A 16,832-nucleotide genomic window follows, 5' to 3' on the forward strand; every position below is an offset into this window, starting at 1 on the left:
CTCCCAAGGACACCCCTAATCAGCAGGAAGCAGTCTAATGATATTGACACCTCCTTTCCTCTCTAACCTTTCTTCTCGACCTGGTGTTAGGGGGTTAGAAGGGATGGGGTAGTGTAGGGAAGCAGGAGAAAGAACCCAATAAAGTAGCCAAATGTCCAGTTACACCTCATGATGCATCAAATTAGTCTTGTTACTGATCTCATCCTGCCTTAATTTCCCCTTCTATAAAATTAAGGTGGCAAGAAACAAGAGTATTGGCACAAAAAAACTGTCAGAAAGAATATATAAACAACTACTTGTGAAATATTTTGTGTACTTGTGCTTTTTTAAATTAAAAATTCAATTGCTTTTAAAAGTGGCAAATTATAGAGATGCCAAAACACCAAACAAGCTAACCCAGAATATTACAAAGTGAATTATTAAACTTTTTAAAAAGGCATTCAACTGTTTCTTCATCTAACATGAGATAAGCACTCAACTACAAATCACTAACTTACTTAAACCAAGCAGGAAAATACTGTTTTTGAAATGAGGAATGGTCTCAGTCACTCTTCCATAAATTGCCCAAATCCCAATAAGCAAACCAGTTCAAAGTTTAAAGAAAAGAAAAGAAAAAAAAAAAAAAAGACAATATGTAAAAATAAGTCTGGCTCTCTCCACCAGCCGAGCCGAGCAAGATGCCCAAAGGAAAGAAGGCCAAGGGGAAGAAGGTGTCCCTGGTCCCCCGCTGTCCTCAAGAAACAGGAGGCCAAGAAGTTGTTCTATCTTTTATTTGAGAAAAGTCCCAAGAACTCTGGCATTGGGCAGGACATCCAGCCCAAAAGAGATCTAACACACTTCGTCAAATGGCCCGCTACATCAGGCTGCAGTGGCAAAGAGCCATCCTCTATAAGCAGCTCAAAGCACCCCCTGCCATTAACCAGTTCACCCAGGCCCCGGACAGGCAACAGCTACTCAGCTGCTTAAGCTTGCCCTCAAGTACAGGCCAGAGACAAAGCAAGACGAGAAGCAAAGGCTACTGACCCATACTGAGAAGAAAGCTGCTGGCAAAGGCGACATCCCAACTAAGAGACCACCTGTCCTCCAAGCAGGAGTCAATACAGTCACCACAGTCAATACAGTTCTTGTGGAGAACAAGAAGGCTCAGCTGGTGGTGATTGCCCATGACGTAGACCCCATTGAGCTGGTGGTTTTCCTGCCTGCACTGTGTCGAAAGATGGGGGTGTCCTACTGCATCATCAAGGAAAGGCCAGGCTGAGGTGCCTGGTCCACAGGAAGACACGCACCACTGTTGCCTTCACACAGGTTAACTGGGAAGACAAGGGTGCTCTGGCTAAGCTGGTGGAAGCTATTAGGACCAATTATAGTGACAGCTATGAGGAGATCTGTTACCACTGAGGAGGCAATGTCCTGGGTCCTAAGTCTGTGGCTTGCATTACCAAGCTGGAAAAGGCAAAGGATAAAGAACTTGCCACTAAATTGGGTTAAATGTACACTAAGCTTTCTGTACATAAATATATTACAAAATTAAAAAAATAAAAATAAGTCTGAAAACAACTTTCTAAAGAAAGAGAGTTAGGTTAGAGTTCAGGTTAGGACAAGGTAAATACAAGTGAAACACTCTGCCAGCAAGTAAGGAAGCACTCAGTGAACAGTCATATCTCTGCACCACGTCAACACAGAAGCTACCTTTAGAAATTCCCATTGACCAAACATGGAATACTAGACATAAAAATTAATAATACCACCTAAAGCAAGTACCACAAGAAAACCAGGGAAATACATGAAACCAACAAAACCCAAAAGCTTATCTGAAAATATAAAGTAAAATAGATACCTCTCTAGGGCAAGGAACAAATAGAAAGTAGTAGTTTGGGAGGAAGAAGCAACAGTTGGGCCTTGAGTTGTAGGCCTATAATTGCAGCCACTAAGGAGGCTGAGGCAGGAGAACCACAACTTCAAGGCCTGTAAGAGCTACACGGTGAGTTCAAAGCCAGATGGTTCACTTAGGAAGAGTCTGTCTCAAGATTTAAAAAGAATGCTGGGAGCGGGGCAGTGATGGCGCATTTACTCAGGATGACCCAGTATTCAGGATGCTAAGTAGGAGAATAATGAGTTTGAGGCCAGAATGGGCTAAGGTGTGGGTTGCAAGGCAGCCTGGATTACTAGGTAAGAACTGACCCCCCACACCCTTTTGTAAAAGAATGACAAAGGAATGCTATGAATTACTGTGAATCTCTGACCTAGTTAACTTAGGATAAAATGAATCAATTCTGTAAAGAACCCATCAAAGTTCTTTTCACAAATATAGCCTAAACAGAAGCATATACACAAAAGAAAAAGAACCAGTCACCTTAATAGAGCTATGTCTATTAAAGAAAGTGTACCGGCAGTTAGTACCTTCTTTAGCAGAAAGTACAAGGCCCCGGTGATTTCACTAGTGAATTTTGGTAAGCACTTAAGGAAAAGAATGTTTTTTCTCTCTCTTTTTATTTTATTTAAGCTTTGCAGTAAGATCACTTCACAAAGAAAATTAAAAATTTTAAAGTCACTTAGGAGGGAGATGAAATGTTAACTGGTGTTCCCTGTAAGATTCTTTCAACTTGTTTATATAAATAAATATTCTAAAGAAGTTGGGAGTCAGCCAGGCGTGGTGGCAGATGCCTTTAATCCCAGCATTTGGGAGGCAGAGGCAGGCGGATTTCTGAGTTCGAGGCCAGCCTGGTCTACAGAGTGAGTTCCAGGACAGCCAGGCCTACACAGAGAAACCCTGTCTCGAAAAAACCAAAAAACAACAAAAACAACAACAAAAAAAAGAAGTTGGGAGTCATTTAAGAGGTTCAGTTAATAAGGGACCAAAACTGGAAGGAAAGCAAGCAGTCAACCAATCAGTAGTATCAGAATGTATGGACAAGTGCAACAAAGAAACACTGCTCTTAAACCAGATACATACACCATCTTATTTCTGAGAGAAGAGGCCACAAAGTAAGGTAACCAAGAAACAACTTCCATTTTCCAAAGGTTTTATCAAAGATTGCTGAGAAAATCAACGAAAACAGAACACTTGTGTTAGGTCAGACTCCAAGAGTAAAGAAAACATAAAGTAAAGCAGTTTTTCTAGAAGCCAGGGCCTAGCTCTAAAACATCTCAGTCTCTAACAAGGTTAGGACAAACAAGAGGGTTATATAGTGAGACCCTATCTCCCCTCTGAAAACAAAAAATAAACAACAGCAATAACAACAACAACAACAAAATCCACTGCTGGAGAGTCCCATAGCACTAGAACTAATACCACTGTCTCCCATCATAAGAACTGATCCATCACATCTCACATGCCTGCTTCACCAGTTCTAGTTTACTTCTTGAATTCACACTGTAAAGGTGCTCTATAAATCCTTTATTTTACCTGTTTCTTTATCCCTTGCCCAAAATTCCTAATTTGTAACAAGCGCACTTACATACTACATCTATGGTATTTCCCTGCCTTCATATATGGCATATAGTACTAAGTATTGTACTAAGCTCTATAATGTTAAGCAAATTGCTCATGAAACATGTATATAGTGAGTTGGTCTGGTGCTACTATATATTCAAATGCTAAACACTGTATCCCAAGATCTGGATGCGCCAAGATGAGATCTTTATGTATACCAGCTTTTGTTGTGTAAACCTTGCCCTCCAAGTTCTCCCTGAATGGTTAATAAAGATGCCTATAGCCTGGGCTGGGCAGGAGAGAAGGGAAGGAGCAAAATTTCTAGCTGTGGTGATTTGAATACGCTTGGCCCACAAGAAGCAGCACTTGTTGGAGGAAGTATGTCACTGTGGGGGTGGGCTTTGGAGGTCTCCTACGCTCAGGCTCCACCCAGTACAGAAGAGAGCTTCCTCCTAGTTGCCTGCAGATGCCAGTCTCTGTGGTTGCCTTCGAATCAATGCAGAACACCCAACTCCTTCTCTAGCACCATGTCTGCCTGCATAATGCCATGCTTCTTGCTGCTGCTGCTGCTGCTAATGAACTGAACCTCTAAAATTGTAAGCCAGCGCCAATTAAACATTAAGAGTTGCCTTGGCCCCAGTTGAGGGATGGGGCCACCCACCCATCTCAAAATGTTTGACCCAGAATTGTTCCTGTCAAAGGAAATGCAAGGACAATAATGAAGCAGAGACTGAAGGAAAGGCCAGCTAGAGACTGCCCCAACTTGGGATCCATCCCATGCATAGGCACCAAACCTCAACACTATTGCTGATGCCAAGTTGTGCTTAGAGACATAAGCCTGGCATGGCTGTCCTGAGAGGTTCTACCAGAACCCACCTGAGACAGATGCAGATACTTACAGTCAACCATTGGACTGAGCTTGGGGACTCCTATAGAAGAGTTAGGGAAAGGACAATAGGAGCTGAAGGGGATTGCAAACTCATAGGAAGAAGAACAATATCAATTAACTGGACCCCTCAGAGATTCCAGAAACTAAGCTATCAATCAATGAGCATACATGGGCTGGTCCATGGACCCTGCTATATATGTTACAGAGGACTGCCTTGTCTGGCCTCAGTGGAAGGAGCCAGAGAAGAGGGATGCTAGAGGGGTGAGGTAGGACTGCATGGATGGGTTGAGGAGGACCCTCTTAGAGGCGAAGGGGAGGATGTGAGGAGAAGAGGGATTCATGGAGGGGGGATGGGGAAGGGAGACAACATTTGAAACGTAAATAAATAAAATAACCAATTTAAAAAAAGTTGCGGGCCAGGCGTGGTGGCGCACGCCTTTAATCCCAGCACTCGGGAGGCAGAGGCAGACGAATTTCTGAGTTCGAGGCCAGCCTGTTCTACAGAGTGAGTTCCAGGACAGCCAGGGTTACAAAGAGAAACCCTGTCTCCAAAAAAAAAAAAAAAAAAAACAACAACAACAAAAAACAAACAAACAAAAAACCCCCCAAAAAACAAAAACAAACAAACAAACAAAAAAAGTTGCCTTGGTCATGGTCTCTTCATGGTAATGGAAACCCTAAGTAAGACACCGAGCTTGGGGTCTCAGGCAGAGACCACAAAGAGAGAGGAGGAAGAAGGAAAAGCCACCATGGGGTAGGCAGATCATGAGTGCATGGTCATTAGGGCCAGCCTGTTAAGAGTAGGAGTGCTTAGGTGGAACATGGCAAGTATTATCTTGAAGTTATTGACAGGAAATACATAAAATAGCATAGAGGGTCGATGATATCAGTCCAACTCTAAGCTTTAAGGCTTAGTATAAATATAAAATTTTGTGTCTTTTATTTGTGAACTAATGATCTAAGGTTGGGTAGAAACCTCCAAATAATATTTACACCAACAATAGTATACATCTTTATTCCCATCATGGCTTGCTGACTGCACATATCCAGGCTAACCCTTCTACATATACACACACATATCACAATTCAGGGCTTTGTACTTGCTAGGTAAGCTTCTAGCACTGAGTTATACTCCAAGGCCCACTCTCTTTAATTTAGTATCTTCCTGATTCCACAAATTTATATCTCTTTCCCATCTCAGTACCCAACATCTAGGATCATCCTGGGCATTATTAATACCAGTAACTGGTATCCTAGTGCAATGACTCTCAACCTTCCTAATGCTGTTCTTTAATTAAGCCCTTTAACACAGTTTTTCATTTTGTGGTGACCCCCAACCATAAAATTATTTCACTGCTACTTCATAACTATAATTTTGCTACAGTTAGGAGTCGTAAGTAAATATTTGATATGCAACCCCCAAAGGGGTGGAGACCCACATGTTGAGAACCACTGCACTAGTGAAATCACCCCCATCCCAAGTACTAACTGACAATTTCAGCATCTCTACACTATGACTTCTGCTATGCACATGTTGACTTAACCTCCTCATCCATGTCAGAGTCCATGATTTTCTGTTACTACTCTCAGCACATCTTTTTAAAAAAGCCTATTTCCTTGTTTCTTCTCTTGTACTAAGCTGGTATGATAATCAATTTGGGGTTATCCTTGCTATGTTGTTATACCAAGATATTCAACTGAACACAAATCTAGGAGCTATTAAGGAAATACTTTATAAATGTTAATATCTATTGTCAGAAGAGTTTAAGCACAAGAAATTATTCCTGATAATGTGGGCAGGCTTCCAACTGTTTGAAAATGAAATTCTGCCTCAAGAGTACACAAAACAGAGATTCTCAACCTGTGGGTTATGACCCCTTTAGAGGATTAAACTACTCTTCCACAGGGGTCACCCAAGACCATCTGAAAACACAGATATTTACTTTACAATTAACAACAGTAGCAAAATTTGTTATAAAGTAACAATGAAAATAATGTTATGATTTGAGGTCACCACAACATGAGGAATTGTATTAAAGGGTCACAGCATTAGGAAGGTTGAAAAACACTGGTTTTTCTTCTCCTACCTACTTATGACAAAGACTGCAAACCTGCCAGCCCTTACACTATGAAATTCTTGGAAGTCTTATGTATCTACCCATCTGTCTGCACTTCCTACTGTTTTATTTAAAAGATTTATTTAGCTGAGTGTGGTGGTGCTAGCCTTTAAACATAGTGCCCAGGAAGGAGGCACAAGCAAGAGGATGGTTCCAGGCCAGCCGGAGTCATATAGTACAAATCCAGTCACAAAATATTAATTAATAAATTAGTATTAATTAGATTTACTTATTATCTGTATCAATGTTTTGTCTACATGTAGGTGTACCATGCGCATACTTCAAGTCGGGTCTTCTAGAATTGAAGTTAAAGACATGTGTGAGCCACTTGTGAGTCCTGTTAATATAATCTGGGTCCTCTGCAAGAGCAGCAAGTGTTTTTAACCACTGAGCCATTTCTTCTACTGATTTTGATTCCCATAAGAACTGTGTTAAACATGGCAAAAGCCTGACCCTGAATAAATCTTAATGCCTTACTTGTATTTCTTTATAATCAGTTAAATAATGTGATATTGGGGGTTAGAGGAGGTCACAAACCAGACTGATAGATTTAAATTCAAAATTTCAAACTTTATAGATTTAAATTCAAAATTTCAAACTTTAAATGAACCAGTGCTTCAAACTCCCTACACTTCCATTCTCTTCTGCTTGCCTGAATGCCCTACTTCTCTGAAAAAAATAAATGCCACAGAGATCAGAGTCAGAAATATTCACCTTCCAAACACCAAGATTCCTTGGAAAAGCACAAACTGATTTGCCTATCCTATGGAAAGCACCAATCCTATGACAATCAAATATGTTCTTCCATAAACATTGCCATTTTCACTTACATTTTGGACTCCACATTTTCATTTTTTTAAAGGTTGTCTACACCCACACACCAAAAAGCAAAACAGCAACAAAACTCCACCATTTAATCAACTTGAATTTAGCTTCTTGTTTAAATAAACTGTTCATCAGCATCACCAACAACTTCCCAGTAATCTATAAATGTTTCCTCATCTGCAAAATCAGTTAGCATGCCTGAGGTCATCATGGGATGCTTAAGCAATGTAAAAACACTAGAATAGTACTTGGAAACATGGTAAGCCTGCGTCAGTATTAACTATTTACATCATCAGAATACTCTAGAATCCCATTTTCCTTGAGTTCTCATTTTTTTCTAGCTTACTCAACATCAGTAGTAAATTACTTCAGGGTCTTTGGGGTGGTGAGTGGGTGTCAAGATGTAGTTTCTCTATGTAACAAGCCCAGGCTGTATTGGCTGTCCTGACTTTGTAGACCAGGTTGGCCTTCAACTCACAGAGACATGTCTGCCTCTGCTTCCCAAATGCTGAAATTCAAAGTGTTTGCTACCATGCCCAGCAACTCTAAGGGCCAGGAACTGGTGGGATGGTCAACAAACAAAGAAATGCAGTCAGGTAAGATGAGCCCCCTAGGTCATGAGAGAGGGAGAGCCTGGGCAAAGCAGGGAAGCTAGCCATAGTGACTCAGAGGAGTGCTGGAGGGCTGACCAATTCAGTTTCCATGTAGGCCCAGATCCAGGGCTCTGAGTTGACCCATTCTAATATCTACCCCATCTCTGAACTGCTGAAGTGAGTAAGGGGTCAGTCCTGCAGATCCAAAGCTGCAGGATCTCCATGACCCAGGACAACAACAGGATATCTGAGAGGAGTCCCAGCAAGGATCCAGTATTAATAGAGTACTAGAAGACAGGGGCCTCAAACCAGACCAAAGACTCACTGCAATGGACATATGCAAATGAAGATGTGTGGACAGAAGGGGCACACTGTGTGACACACAGTGTTATATGGCAGCTTCCACAGCAAAAAGGTTTTGTTTTGTTTTTTTGCTGTTTTATTTTTATTTTTTGTTTTCTTTTGGGGGGAGGTTGCAGGGTAGATATGAAGGGACAGGATGAGTGGGACTGTGAAATTCACAAAGAATTAATAAAACATTAAAAAAAGTTTAAAAAGAAAGAAAAAGGAAAACAGCAGAAATTTTTAAACAAAAAATAGAAAAAAACTAGAGCTGGAGATAGCTTAGCAGTTAACTAAGAGCACTTACTGCTCTCCAAGAGGCCCTTCTGGTTCCCAGCACTCACATGGGCATTCTTGCTCACAACTGATGTCTCTACAGCTCTTTCCATATGGAAATAAATAAATAAATTTTACAAATCTAAGAAAATGAACACCAAATCAAGGATAAAGTCAGTTCCTAAGAAAGAAAATACAAATAGCCCTTCCATGACTCTTAATCTAACTCCTAAGGGCAATGAAGAAAAAAAAGTAGTTAATTCTTACCCAATGCAGGACCAATGGAAATTGGATTTTAGTTACAAGTATCAAAACTACATGTGCATAAACACTCTGAGCCATTAGTTTTACCTCTACAAGTTTATCCTATAAGATACCCTCCTTTTGCATAATATCAAGTGGTGTGTGCACAAGATAATCTACTTGGTCAGAAGTAACCTAACTATATATCAAAAAGAGCAAGTACCTTTAAAAGCTCTCCTTCCTTTTTTAAAGACAGGGTCTCAAGATGTAGCCCTAGAATTCACTGTGTAGACTAGGCTGACTTCAAACTCAGAGCATTGGAATTAAAGCATGTGCCAACACACCTGGGCAAATGGCACACCACCATGATGAAATTAAGCACTTGATGTTTGTGCCTGCCCCCAAATGCAAAGTCATAACCTCCACAATGACAGTGTTCGGAGATGCAACCATTGGGAAGTACTAATGTTAGATGAGCTCATAGGGTGAAATAATGTCCCTAGAAAAGGAAAAGACTGAAGCACTCTCTGTTCATGTGAGAATATAGGGAGAAAAAAAGAGGGCCCTAACCTAGGAAACCAACCGGTCATTGTGAGAAACGTACTTCTGTTGTTTAATCTACCCTATGTAAGGCATTTTATTATAGGAGGCCAAAGAGAGAACAGTGGAATATCACAAAGCTACCTAAAATGTTACTTACACAGTGATATGAAATGAAGCTCTATTAGGGGAAAAAATCTGCAAAGAACAGCAATTCTACAACACTTAGGTACAAAGGGAAGAGGGACAGTGGGTATTCAGTATGGTCCCCTTTGGGAAAGACCAAAATCCATGAAAATAAAGGTGAAATGTTTCTTAAAATAAGTGTGCCCTCTATGGTAGCAAAATCTGACAAGAACTGGCAAGAGAATGTATCTTTACTCGTGCCAATTATCGTAGTACCTATGCTTATTAATGTTTGATTACATGCAGGTATGTTCAACCTGTGGCCGGTGAGCTTACATTTAGCTGAGGTCAGTAATGTGGCTTAACACCAAACAGTAAGCCTTCTTAAAACTCTGAGGAGGTGGTGGAGGTGCTGCAGCTGAAGGTGTTGTTTTTTTGAGGAACTATCCAGTTCTCAAATGTGAGCCCTTACACTTAACAAGGTCTTGTCACTGTCAAAAGGTTAGATATACCTCCTATCAGGATTTGCACAAAATGGTAGATGCATTTATCATCGTTCTGAAATTGATCTTACAGAAGAAGCCCCAATTCTGAAATATAGCCAGACCAAAGTTTCGAATAAGAGAGATCTACATTCACTTGTACTTGAATCAACTATCTTTGGAAGGATCCACAGGAACAGTTTCCTAGTGGGTAGCTGGCACAGTGAGAAGGTCAACTGTGTCACTTTTTAAGTCTTTGAAATGCTGAAGTTGGTGTACTTCTCTGTCAGAATTAAATGAAATGTAAATAAATTCTCAGTATAACAAAGCCTTACTGCTTTGAGTTTTGTTTTGACTGCAAAGTGGTCCTTTCTCTAGTCTTTGTAGCAATAGCTTCTTCCCTATCTCTATAGCCTTCAGTTGACTCAAACAACTTCTGAGCCAGAGACCCATCCTCTCATGAGTTCAGGAAGAGGGAGTTCCTGCCTCACTAACAGCCTTCAGGAAATGTGAAGTCTTCACTGCTTTAAAGCTCCCTCCCAAGCAAGGCAGATGTATGGAGCTGTCCTTAGCAACCTAATGGCTGGCAGGCTGGGTCCTCCGCACATCAGAAAGCTACTCGGTACTGGAGAAATACTTATTTCTTAAAAGTGCTCTGAGCACAGATCAAGCTTTACCTCATAGCCTCAATACAAGTTGGAGGACTGTAGTATATGCAATGTCTTCTCTATCATCTGCTATTCATACTTTCCATAAACTTATTTCAATACTCTGTTGAAACAACTTCAGTGAGGTTTGTGTTTTGTGATTTTGATTCTTCTGTACACTTTCAACTATAACCAAATTTAGGAAAGATACTTTGCTTTCTGCTCTTTACAAAGCAAGCAATATTTTTTAAAGGTAGGCTAAGCCATGTTAAGATTGGAACATTTCCAAATATCTCATAGGCAAAAGAAATTTCCTAATGAAATGGCCAACATATTTGCTTCTGCTTGCTTGCATGCTTGTCCTTATTCTCTGTGAAGTTAGACTGAGACTATAGAATAGAGATTTGACTTTACTTCAGTACCTGTCAGGCTTCCAAACCACCTACTACCTAAAGTGGCATAGAATGGGTTCTCAGGGAATCTGTCTTATATAACATCAGTGTCTTCATTATTGCTATCCCCAAGAAGGAACAAGAAATGCCATATACCATTTATTATATCCCCAGAAACTGCAAAGAACACTAATAACTCCAAAGAACTACTGTAGTTAGCAGATCTCTGATAAATTTGCATTCTTCACGTCGAAGGCCTCAATAAGATTAAACATAAAAGATAAGGCAGTGTCCCATTTTCTTTGATTGTGTAACATGATTAGAATTATTCTCAGCTCCTACATTCCTACTTTGCAGATATTTGCCAAAACAAACCTAAGAAAGCATAGGGAATACTACTGTGTTGTGAGAAATGGCTTGGGGGGGGGTAGGTTGTGGGGTGGAGTGGTGGCATTAGACCAGACATAATTATTTGTTTTTGGATTGATTCCAAATTTTAAATCAGAGAGGATTACCAGTCCAAATGTTAACACAAATAATCCCAGGCAATTCAGATTAGTTGAGATTTTCATACTTTAACAAATCCACCAGAGATGCAGACAGAAACAACTGGCATATCCTGAAGAATCTGAATATGTACTGTGCATCAAAATGATTAAAAATTCACTTGACATTTTTAAGTCATTTAAAACAGAAAAAAAAAAATGTTTTTTCCTGAAAACTCTAAAGCTTCCTGAAGGTTTATCTACCACCAAGAACCACAGCAGTCTCATGCACTGCCTAAGTAAACTGCGGGACACTATAGGAGTATGGTATTGTCTTCTCGTTTAAAGGCTAGTAAGGCTGGCTTAGACATGCTGCATAACCTGAACTAGCTATGTCACAAAATTAGTTACATGTGGAATATGGAGTGGGACTCAGAGATGATCCTAAAGACATGCTAGCCACCTCCTATGTTTTGGTTCCTAAACTTTTTTAAAAACTTGGCAAATTTTAACCAAATCTGATATTGCTGAAGATGTAACAGGAGATGTAGGCTATTTGTTCTATTTGTGATATAACTTACATCATACAGAAAATGGCAAAAAATTTCTCAAAGGCCCCCCACCCCCAACACACACACACCCCGAAAGTGTTCAGAGATCTGCAGCAGGCTTTGGTAGGGTGAGGCTTTTCCTGTCCTTTAAAGGAACATAATTCACTATGTAACCATGCCTTAAACCCATAAGCTTCTTGGAATAATGAATTTCCCATTTTCCCATCTTCCATAGTCTTGGAAGAGTATGTCATCAGAAGGCATGGTGCTCTGAAGCAAATAGAATTTGCCACTCCAAGAAAAAAAAATCTAGCTTTTATCAAAAACCGTTGCATAAGTCTGATAAGAAACAAATTAATAATTTTCTCTGATTCTTACTTCTCTTGCCTGAAGTTTTCCAGTCACTCAACAACTCCAACGAAGAACTTGCAGAGCAGATGCCACACTTCTAAAGACAAACTACAAGGAAGCAGAGGTTCCTGGACTATCTTAGGCACACCTACTGCTCTGAATGGCAGGATGACTCATGTCAGTACTCCTGTCACCTGTTAGTGAACTCTGAATCCTGAACCAGAGCTGCATTAGGGTAGGAATGCATAGCTCCTGAATGGTTAGGCCGTGATCAGGACTGAGACAACAAGCATCACAATTCAAAGAGCAAGTGATTCATGTGTAAAGCTCCAGGTTGTGACTTCCTTGTCCTACATCAGTCAGAAATCCATACCACTGACTTGACCAGTCATCTAGAGAACTGACTCCTAAGTCAGACATACTTCTACACCTGAGGTAAAGTATCTCAAGTATGGAGATGACTCAAATTTGTCAAGTGACAGGCAAAGCAAAGCAACAAGAAGCTGGCTCCTATTCAGCAACCCCTCGATACCACTAGGATGGTTTACAGCTAGTTATTAACAACAAATTACTCTTTCACTGCCATCTAGCATCTTCTCCAGCCTATTTCCATAATACTGGTCATGGATTATGATCCTAACTGTATTCATTTTGGTACAATTTATTCTTTAGCTTGGGACCCAGAACAGTCTCAAACTCATCTTGCCTTGGACTCCCAAATCCTGGGATTACAGCATGCGCCACCATTTGTGCCTCAGTTTACTCTTACACTAATCCCTTTCCAGCTAACTTCTCTCAGGATTACAAGGAGCAGGAAGCATATAGTTTCCTAGTCTGTCATGCTGATAAAACTCACTAAGGTAACATATTCTGTTCCTTTCAAACACCAGACAGATTATTTTTAAAAGGGGTGGGGGTTCTTTGTGCAAAATGATGACCCAGAATAGTATAGTAGTGATGAATGCATAATTAACAAATAAACCACTAAAAAGTATACTCTATAAGGGTAACTCTTTTATGTGAATTAAGTATCAAAAAAAAAAAAGCTGTTTAAACAACAGAATTTAGAAAACAACCTAACTGAACCTTTGTAGAGTCTGAATCACTCAAATAATTTCTTAATTCTGGAGTCCCTTCCAGAACCCAATATATTTAACAAGATAAAGCAATAAAAGTTTGCTGTCTCAAGATCTATATCTTATAGTAACAAAGTCATGTTCTTATTTTTTTTCATTCCTATCTTACCAGTAAATAAGTTCATCTGAACTACTTTCATACTGAAAAGATACTTTTCAAATAGTGGAAATGCACCAAAACTTGGATTTTTAAACCCATATGCTTTGTGAGTTGGTTAAATACAAGTTAAGATTTAACCTTTCTAGTAAGCACCTCTAAAGAAATTAAGCAGCGCTGAACTACTAGAAATATTTGTAAGATACATTTACATGTTGATTTTCAAACTTAAATCATCGAAACCCTTGTGAAATAATAGTCACAAAAAGATAAATATGGCTCACTGGGTAAAGGTTCCTGGAAGCAGGGGAACCCAGTTCCATGTCCAGACCCCACAGAAAGGTGGAAGAAGAGAATGAAGCCCACACAGTTGCTCTTAGGCTTTCACATGCACACAGTGGCATGTGTGACCCCACCCCACAAAAACATCATGCAGGCACACCCACCGTCATAAGTTTTTTTAAGGGAGATAAATGCAATCATGCTAGATTCTTAATGAAACATCACTGTTGTGTCTGGGTGTATTCATACATGACTAGAGAAAGCTCTTACCTAAAATACTAGAAGTGGACAAAGTTCTCAACTTTGATGACAGAGTACCAAGTAAATCCCCTTTATCTACAAGACACTGTAAGTGTTTCATTTGGAGAGTTTGGAGCATCTCTGACTTTTAAGTATGGCTACTCAACTTTTTATGACTATACACACAAGCCATAATCCTCTATTTTATTAACTATATAGAAAAAAATCAGGAATAGTTAACCTAGAAGTGAAAAAGTGATTCCAAACCCTTTGGTGGTCTTTAACAGGTAACATCCTCTATTAATTTATGATCTAGCCAACTGAGAGTGGTATGTGACACATCTGAAACTTCGTGGAGAATTTAAGGCTTTATTTTAAATTTTTGTCTATAAAAGTCTTTCAATCAACCCAATGAGTATGACTTCCATGCTTGGTGATGGGGAAATGATGCAAAATAGGCCTCTAAGTACCATTTTGATTACTTCGTCAGACACAGAAGTAAACCTTCCAAGTTTAACAGCCTCAATAAGAGAACTGAAGTAACCATTACCAATGATACGAAAATTGACAAGGGGGGGGTGGGATTTAAGAATAAAGGTAGTATATTTAAGCCAAACCTGGATATTCTTCCTAACACTATCCTTGGAAGTTCCAGTCAAATGAGCCAAATACCTTACTTAACATACATCCCTTACATAATCGTCTCATTTAAAGGCACATCTATTCTGTTCCATACTACCCTAATTTTTAAGGGTCTTTCTCTTGGCCTTCACATCTTCTCCACCTGGATACAGCACTAACTGTTGCCAAATGAATGAATGAAATAAACATGTTCTAACTGACCAGGTACTTGGTGGAAGCTGATCTCAAAACACAATAGACCGGCAGACCAGAATTCTACTGAAAAGATCACTTAATTTCAGAAGTAAAAATAGAAACTACCGGACACTGTGCAGTCAACATGATATTAAATTCCCGGTGGGATGGGAAACTTTCGGGAATAACAATGTAATGCGTTCCTTACGGTACTTTACAATGGACTTGGTTCTACCTTGTCTGGACTAGGAACCCAAGCGCAAGACAAAGGGACAGCGGCGGGGGAAAGTCAAAAGGTCAGCGGCAGGCGCCCCTCTCAAGGCGCGGCCCGCAGGCCGGCGCGCTCGCGGCCACCCGGCTCTTCTCGGCGTCGCGGCACTCACGTCCGCACAAAGAAACCGCCCACAGTCAAAACACGCTCCCCGTGGGTGCGGGAGACGTATGCACGGTCGCGTCGGCCCGACCTCCGCGGGAGCACCTCCGAACTTGCCGCCCACCCGCTCCATTTCCCCCCGCGCGACGTGGAAGCCGGCCGGAGCGGTGAAGCCAGGTCGCGCGGAGTGGACCACGCCCCCCGCTGCCCCCGCCGCCCGCGCTATTGTTCCCGCGCCGCCCCCGCCCCGCGCGCGTTCCCGGGAGGGGGTCACGGCCGGGGAAAAGCGGCGGCCGCCCGAGCCGCGGCGCCCGCGCACTCACCCGGCAGTGCAGCCAACGGCGACCTGGAAGCCCGTAGCGGAGAACGGCGCCGTCCTGCGGTGGCCGCGGCCGCTACTCAATCCTGTTCGCGGCTCCGCGTTTCGGCCGCAACGTCCGGCCTCGGCCGCTCCGCTGACTAACAGAGACGCGGGCCGTCAACGCGCACGCCCGCCCACGTCATCGCGCAGGGCCCCGCCTCCGCGCCGGCGAGCGGCCTAGGGGCGGGCCAGCCCCGGGGGCCCGGATTACGAGGGCGTGGCCCCGCGACTTGGGCGTGGCTACACTGGGGGGCGGGCTGCAGTAGCGGAGGTTTTCCCCTGAGGGCGGGGCCGCGAGCAGCGTCTGGGCGGCCGCGTGTGAGGGGCGGGGCCGGGAGCAGCAGGGGGCGGGTCTGCGATGGCACGTGGCGGCGCGTGGCGGCGAAACACCAGTCATAGCTTAAGCCTGCATGGTTGCTAGCCTCGCGGGGAGGAGGGGTTAGTGTTTGAAGGTCAGGCACGCGTGCCAGGGCACACACCTGAACCACGGAGAGTCCTGGTTTGACAGATACTCTTCAAGGGCCTACCACCCACCAAGGAGTAGATGTTCTCTAGCTCCCTGGAAGAAGTTACCTCCTTTTACCCCCCAAACCCTCCTGCTCCAGATTTTTTGCCTTACCTGATTTACCTGCAAGTCCTTGCGGCTCTCGCAAATATTAACTATTCACGGATAAACTGACGAGCCTCGACAATGGATGGAAAGGTATTTAAATCACTATCATTCATGAGGCAAAATATATTTAGCACTTTAAAGAGTTCAAAGGCATTCTCGCCAACAACGGAGAATATCACTAAGAGAAAGAAGCAACACATACATATAGAATGATTCTACGTTTATATAAAATATATTACATGCACAGTATATTAAACTTGGAAAAAAAGTATGACAATTGCTTTGACAGTAGGAAATAAAGGGCAGTCTCTCTTACACCTGTGTAGTATACTGTGATTTCCAAAATATACAAATATGTATTGAGTAAATTCAGGTAGACTGTTCCCATTACATGTTAAAATGGTCTTTCTCCAGGGATGCTATCATGAAGCAAATGTGAGCACTCATTCATTTATTCTCCCCCCATTTTATCTCTCAGCAATTTTTTAATTTTAATTTCTTATTTCTCCAGTAAATATTTTATTGCTTGCCTATTCTCTTAAAGGCAGTGTACTAGCACTAGCAATAAGTAGAACTTATAGAGAATTCTTGTGGTATCAAGATAATAAACTATACACCAAAT

General features: G+C 41.6%; 1 protein-coding gene across 6 annotated transcripts in view; it reads right to left on the reverse strand.

Moving 5' to 3' along the window:
• Positions 1 to 15,898, reverse strand: part of Mapk8 (mitogen-activated protein kinase 8) — a 69,456-nt gene extending 53,558 nt beyond the window's left edge. For 3 of the 6 annotated variants that reach the window (NM_001310453.1, NM_001310454.1, NM_016700.4), the window contains exon 1: positions 15,560 to 15,703. The gene's annotated coding sequence lies outside the window, so the exon portion shown is untranslated. Of the gene's footprint in view, positions 1 to 15,559 lie in introns of all 6 variants that reach the window. The other 3 variants (XM_030247821.1, XM_030247820.1, XM_006519032.4) reach the window with 2 other exon arrangements.
• Between the last annotated feature and the right edge of the window lie 934 nt (positions 15,899 to 16,832).

Source organism: Mus musculus, chromosome 14, assembly GCF_000001635.26.
Source record: "Mus musculus strain C57BL/6J chromosome 14, GRCm38.p6 C57BL/6J".
Lineage (NCBI taxonomy): Eukaryota > Metazoa > Chordata > Mammalia > Rodentia > Muridae > Mus > Mus musculus.